This window comes from Myotis myotis, unplaced genomic scaffold (assembly GCF_014108235.1).
Source record: "Myotis myotis isolate mMyoMyo1 unplaced genomic scaffold, mMyoMyo1.p scaffold_m19_p_5, whole genome shotgun sequence".
Classification (NCBI taxonomy): Eukaryota; Metazoa; Chordata; class Mammalia; order Chiroptera; family Vespertilionidae; genus Myotis; species Myotis myotis.
The window spans coordinates 71,871,581-71,878,502 of NW_023416357.1; the positions used below are offsets into that span (position 1 = coordinate 71,871,581).

At 39.8% G+C, this 6,922-nt stretch overlaps 1 non-coding gene across 1 annotated transcript; it reads right to left on the minus strand.

The window, feature by feature from the left end:
* Nucleotides 1-6,628: 6,628 nt before the first annotated feature.
* On the minus strand, nt 6,629-6,702 carry TRNAI-AAU. The gene has a single exon. It is a non-coding gene; the product is annotated as a tRNA-Ile (tRNA).
* Between the last annotated feature and the right edge of the window lie 220 nt (nt 6,703-6,922).

The window sequence follows — 6,922 nt, forward strand, 5'->3', positions numbered from 1 at the left end:
TTTAAACCCTCTCTGACCAATTTCAGTCAAGAATAGAAAAGGAATGACTCTGCAATTAATTATTTGGAATCTTTGGATTGCTTTAGATAAAGAAAGGGTACATTATTTTTAATAGAAAGTTTTCTTCTAGATAAGGACCTATTCAGATAATTTAATTACTGTAGTTTATTGAGCATACATTGTGGACACTTCAGCTATTTTCTCTATTCTCATTTAGATCTAATTAGAACTAGATGACCTATTTAAATGCATATATGCAAAAGTACTTATATTTAATGGAGAAAGTTTAAAATAGCCCAAGTTAGGAAGCTCTTTATTTTACTGTTGAAGACTTCAAATTGTGCCATGACTCAATCAGAACACACAACTGAATGGAATTAATTTCATTCATTTTCCTTTCTATGGTATGACCTTCTGGGGCATTTGGTCAAGTTCTTTCATTATGTGTCTTGAGGTTCCTGAGTCTATTATTACTTTCAGTATAGTAAATAGTGGTTCATTTTTCTTTCCTGGTCACTCTATCTAGTAGAAGAGTCTGGAGAGAAAGAAAGTGGGGCTTTGCTGAGTATTGTCAAGCGTAAAAAGCAAAGGAACTTATGTGGGGACAGTGTATCTACAAGAGAGCAGGAATAGCCCTGGCCAGGGGGCTGGGTTGGTGGTTCCATTCCCAGTCAGGGCACAGCCCCAGGTGGAGGGTTTGATCCCCAGTCAGGGTGCATGCAGGGGGCAACCGATCCATGTTTCTCTCTCACATCAATGTTTCTATCTTTGTCTTTTCCTTCCTCTTTCTAAAAATCAATAAAAGTTAAAAAAGGAAGAAAGAAAAAGAAAGAGAAGTAGAGCAGTCATAGAAACAGAACGACAGCTGCCCAGAATGTTGTTTAGAGGAGAAGTCAGAGTCTTAAGAATACTGCCCCTATTTTTGCATTCCTTACTCTCCTCTCGTTTTTGTGTATTTGAGTGGTCACTTCTGATGAGAATATCCTTGCTCTATTTTCAGAAAAAAGAAAAAAAAGAGAGTAGTCTGAGATCACAGGAGCCTGGACTACAGATGTGGGTGTAGTTATTGAGAGCCATCACGTTTCATCTGATGCATTGGCCCCTATTCCTGAAGAATAAAATTGCTTAAGAGAACACACTTGACCTTCTGCATGCAGATCCTGTACGATCTTACAACCCTAAATGAGGCATGAATGATTCAGAGAACTGCTGTGTGCCTAAGCCCTGAGAGGCGATGGCAGGTGCCTCTTTCTCCTTTCCTTTTCCTCTCCCCCTGCCTCCTGGTTTCCCTCCCTCTTTCCCTCCCTTCCCTTTTCTAATTTTCCTTTCTGCCCCTTATGAACTTCTCTTCACCAACCAAATAGCTGTTTTGTGATATGGATTTGATTTACTATAAATATTTAATGAAACCAGCCATTTATTAAGCCAGCTCTTTTCAGTGCATTTGTCATTGTGGTAATATCCAAAAGTGAATTAGAGAGAAAAAAATGAGATCCTCCAAATCCATTCATCTCATCACCTTATCTGACACTGCAGTCTATGTCTCTTGAGTGGAATTACATTATTTAAGCATAATAATAGTTATTTGAATTTATAGATCCCCTAAAGCCATGAGTAGAAATGAACACCTATCACACCAGAGTGCATCTCCCAGCATAAAAAAGCCTTGTGAGTTAGGACATTTCAAGGCTCAATGATTTTTCCTGAGCATGTTTGGGCATGAGGTACCTACCTTTTGCATGTATATTCGATTATTTAAGTGTTGAGTGTAAAATTGGGAACATATTTAATTTCCTTGAGTATATTCAGCAGCACAAAATAATTAAAAGGCTAGCAGATTTCTTTCTTTCATGATTCAAAAGAAATTGTTGCTTGAAATTATTGTTTAAATCCTGGCTAAACCTCAGATGGTTTATCATGAATGATCTAATGCCTCACCCTCCTGTTGTTGAGCATGAAGTACTTCCCTTTGTAATGGATGTTTTGATGTTGTAATGGGATGTCTTTTATCCATTCACACAGTCCCTATCATATTAGTGCAGCCACTTAACATTGTGTCTTTTTCTATCTGGTATCTACATCCCCTCATATTGTGGGAGAATCTCTGTGAGTAGTTTTGGTGGAGGCAGTGTCCACCTCTCGATATGGAAATGTAAAGAGTTAGGTCCTTTCTTCCCTGACCCTGATAATACTGCATGGGAATGACCTACACTGGGCTAATTGGAGCTTCTACAAGGGTTTTCAATTTTGAATGAGTAAAGAAAAGACATCTGGGAAGTTTCTTCACAGAAGCGGCAGCGGCAGAGTGTCTGGAAGTGGTGGCCTCCTGGCAGATTATTACACTAAACATGATCATAGTGCTCCCAGCTTCTTGTTTATTTGGAAATATTGATTTTTTTTAAAAAACCTAACCATTAATTTCCATCAGTTGTGTGAGTCGTCAATACTTTTCTAATAATTTTGTTTTTGATAAACAAAGTCAGATTTAGTATTTGTGGTAGATAGAAATACTGGCTTCAATTCTTAACCTCTCCTTATATTCAAACTTGTTACCATGTGGCTTTGCAGTTCTTCCCATTGACATGCACGTCCTTATGTCTTGGTTTGGCCTTGGCCATGAACTTGCTTTATCCAATGGTTAGGGTAAAAAGGATAATGTGTCTGTAGTTCTGCATCTAGACCTTAGGAGGCATGCATTTCTACCTGCCTTCTTGTGTTTCTGTTATTGCCATGAGAAAGCTTCCCTGGGTACCTTCTTCTCCTCTGCCCATGCCTCAGAATGAATACATATGGAATAGATAGACCTCAGCCCAACCTGCAGCGAGGAGCTAAGTCTAGCTTGGCCCATGACTTCCAGCAGCATCACCTAGACAAACCCAGCCTAGATTAGCTGACCATCAAAAGAACCACAGATATGTGAACAGGTCCAGCTGAGATGAACAGAACCAAATGTCTAATGCTCACCTGCCAATTTCTAAGAATACGTGATTTTTGTTTTATGCCACTGAGATTTCATATTTGTGTTTTGCATCTCACAATAGCTAACTGATACATATCTGTTATAGGCAATTGAAAGCATTTCAATTGATGGAATATGTCAGTGTCCATAATGTGAAGGAAGCATGTGTGTGTGTGTGTGAGAGAGAGACTATGTGATTGACCCTGACTTTAGTTCTGTGGGGTAAATCATGTCCAGCCTTAGCAATCATATTTTCCTATTCTCTTTCCTGATTGCTTGAAATGAGCAAATAACGTAGTCTTCACATCAGTGTGATATCTTGGAAGTCTTGTGTGTGTGTGTGTGTGTAAATGTTTGTTTGTTTTTCCCGATAAAAGGGAATATATTGGAAGAGATGTTCTCTTCCTGCCTGGAGTTGAGGCTGTTGTCTGTGTCCACTGGGGAACACCTGAGCACAGACAGAGGGAGCGAACCTGTGTGCATGATGTTAATGAGCCACTTAATTAACCAACTCTGGGCTGTCCTACCTCTGAGCTCTGTGTCATTAGACAGGATGCATTTTATTTTATTGCTGTATAAGTAGCAACATTAACCAATTGTGCCACTGGAGCTCTGTACATTTTTATTTTAAGCTGATTGGGTTGGGTTTTCTTGTACTTACCACTGAAAGCATCTTGACTGATATGGGTGTGGTATGTATGGGGGTAGGAGCTCGAGGAGGATGTAATGCAGGAGAAATTTGGGTGAAAAGAAGAAAATAGTTCAAGTTATCCCTAATGAAACTGTAGGCACATAGCAGCATGTGTTAAGTGGTATATAAGCCAGTGATGGCGAACCTTTTGAGCTCGGCGTGTCAGCATTTTGAAAAACTCTAACTTAACTCTGGTGCCATGTCACATATAGAATTTTTTTGATATTTGTAACCATAGTAAAACAAAGACATATTTTTGATATTTATTTTATATATTTAAATGCCATTTAACAAAGAAAAAAACCAAAAAAATGAGTTCACGTGTCACCTCTGACATGCGTGTCATAGGTTTGCCATCACTGATATAAGCTGAGGTCAGGTGGAAAATAGTTCATAGCTACCTGGATTTTCCTCTGTACCTCCAGCCACAGATATATTTGCTCTGTATGGGTCACTAGCAAATGATGACAGATACGCCTTCATTGCTGATGCTTTTGTTAGTATCCATAACTAGAACATTCTGACCCATAAAACAAAGCTGCCTTTTACTTTTAGAAAGAAGTGACTATTTGGCTCCATATCTCATCTGTAATCAGATAGCATATGTTTGAACATAATATTGACTCAATTCTGATGTCCACACTGTATCCCAGACTAATGAACTCAGAACCTCTGGGGTTGGGAAACAAGTGGGCATATTTTTAAAGCTTCTCAAATAAATTCTCTTATGCAGCCAATGTTGAGAATTATTTTAACCTCCATTCTCCTGTGAGTGAATCAAACCCCAAATAAAATGTGTAGACAAGGGGATAAAAGGTATAGGAAAGTAAAGACTATGGAGGTTTTCATTATCCACTAGAGGCCTGGTGCATGAATTCATGCACCAGTGGAGTCCCTTAGCCTGGCCTGTGGGATCAGCCAAAACTGGCTCTCCAACATTCTCTGAGGGGTTCCGGATTGCGAGAGGGTGCAGGCCAGGCCGAGGGACCCCACCAGTGCACGATCAGGTTTGGGGACAGATGCGGGAGGTTGGCCAGCCAGGGAGGGACCGTGTTAGGGCTCCAGGGCATGTCTGGCCCATCTCACTCAGTCCTGATTGGTCGGACCCCAGCAGCAAGCTAACCTCCTACCAGTCGGAGCATCTGCCCCCTGATTGTCAGTGCACATCATAGTGACTGGTCGACCAGTCAACTGTCTGCCCCCTGGTGGTCAGTGCACATCATAGGGAGCAGTTGAGCAGCCTTAGCATATCATTAGCATATTACTCTTTGATTGGTTGAATGGATGACCAGACACTTAGCATATTAGGCTTTTATTATATAGGATTGCTATATAAAAAATAACCCCATAGTTTAGCACAGGGGTCCTCAAACTTTTTAAACAGGGGGTCAGTTCACTGTCCCTCAGACTGTTGGAGGGCCAGACTATAGTTTAAAAATAACTATGAACAAATTCCTATGCACACTGCACATATCTTATTTTGAAGTAAAAAAACAAAACGGGAACAAATACAATATTTGTATTTGCATGTGGCCCGCAGGCCGTAGTTTGAGGACCCCTGGTTTAGCAGCTTAGAACAACAATAGCCCTTGTTATTCCAGTTTCTATGGATCAAGAATCTGGGATAAGCTTAGTTGAGTGGTAATGGCTAAGGGCTTTCATGCAGTTGCAGTCAAGTTGTTGGCCAAGGTTGTAGTCATCTGAAGGCTCTGGAGAATCTGTTGTCAAGATGGCTCATTCTCTTGGCTATTTATGGGGGTCTCAGTTCCTTGCTGGCTGTTGGCAGGAGGCATCAGTCCCTTTTCTAGTGGATTTTGCTTTACAGCTGCATGAGTGTCCTCAAAACATATCAGCTGGCTTTCTCCAAAGTGAGTAATTCAGGAATAAGCAAGTGGAAGCTCTGATGTCTTTCATGACCTAGTCTATGAAGTCACACACAGTCATTTCCACAGTATCCTATTGGTTACCAGTGGTCGGCAAACTGCGGCTTGTGAGCCACATGTGGCTCTTTGGCCCCTTGAGTGTGGCTCTTCCTAAGCCTTAGGAGTACCCTAATTAAGTTAATAACAATGTACCTACCTATATAGTTTAAGTTTAAAAAAATTTGGCTCTCAAAAGAAATTTCAATCGTTGTACTGTTGATATTTGGCTCTGTTGACTAATGAGTTTGCCGACCACTGGTTATACAGGCAGCCCTATTCAATGGGAGAGGGGACTACAGAGGTCTTAACACCAGGAGTTTGGAATCCCTGGAGCTATCTTGATTATTACAGTGGGATAAAAATGAATACATAATCTGTCCTCATTTCAAAGGTGAATGCCTGGTAGGCTGATGATAGAAACCCAGTACTGAGGAGCCTTCATCAGAACAAAATCCTCTGTAGAGCAGCCCTGTAGATTTCCTGTTCACCAGACAGCTGCGTAAAGCCTTTGGGTTTTCTTAAAAGACATTATTCAAAGGTACCGTTCCCTTTAGGGAAGTCCAATTCTCATGATGCTTGAACTAATTTTGTTCAGGTTCATATCAGCTGGTACTAGCAGCTGGTGCTTAGCAAGCAAATAAATAATATGTTAACTTCATTAGCACTGATTACTCTGAAAATGAGAGAACTTATGATAACTGCCAATTGTATATAACCATAAAAGAGCCCTCTAACATTAAGAAATAAGATGGTCTGAATTACTTGAAATTGGGTATTCTCCCTCACCTTTTGCCTTTTTTGGCAAAAACAAGGCTCTTCAATGCAGTCTTTAGCTCTCTGTCTTTTCTATATTCCTTCACCTCCGGAGTAATTTATTCGGTCGCAACCAGTTACCATCTATACACTGATGTTACCAAATTTCTATTTCTAGTCCAGATTTCTCCTACTAAATACCAGACTTGCATAGTCACCTGCCTTTTTACATCTACTCTTGAATGACTAATGAGAATCCCAATTTTATTTGTCCAAAATCAAATTTTTTAATAATATTTTCATTGGCCCATATGGGGATCGAACCCATGACCTTGGTGCTATTAGCACCATGCTCTAACCAACTGAGCTAAGTGGCCAGTTGTCAATTTAAAAAAATTAAAACATTAATTGAATTTTCAGGTTAATTGATATAATTGACATATAACATTGTGTAAATTTAATGTGTACACTGTGATGATTTGATACACATATACATGGTGTCCCGAAAAAGGTACATATACTTAATAGCTGATAGTTTAATTGATGTTTCTGTCTTTTCAGATTTAACCTATTGGAATTAATAATTATTCAAAGTGT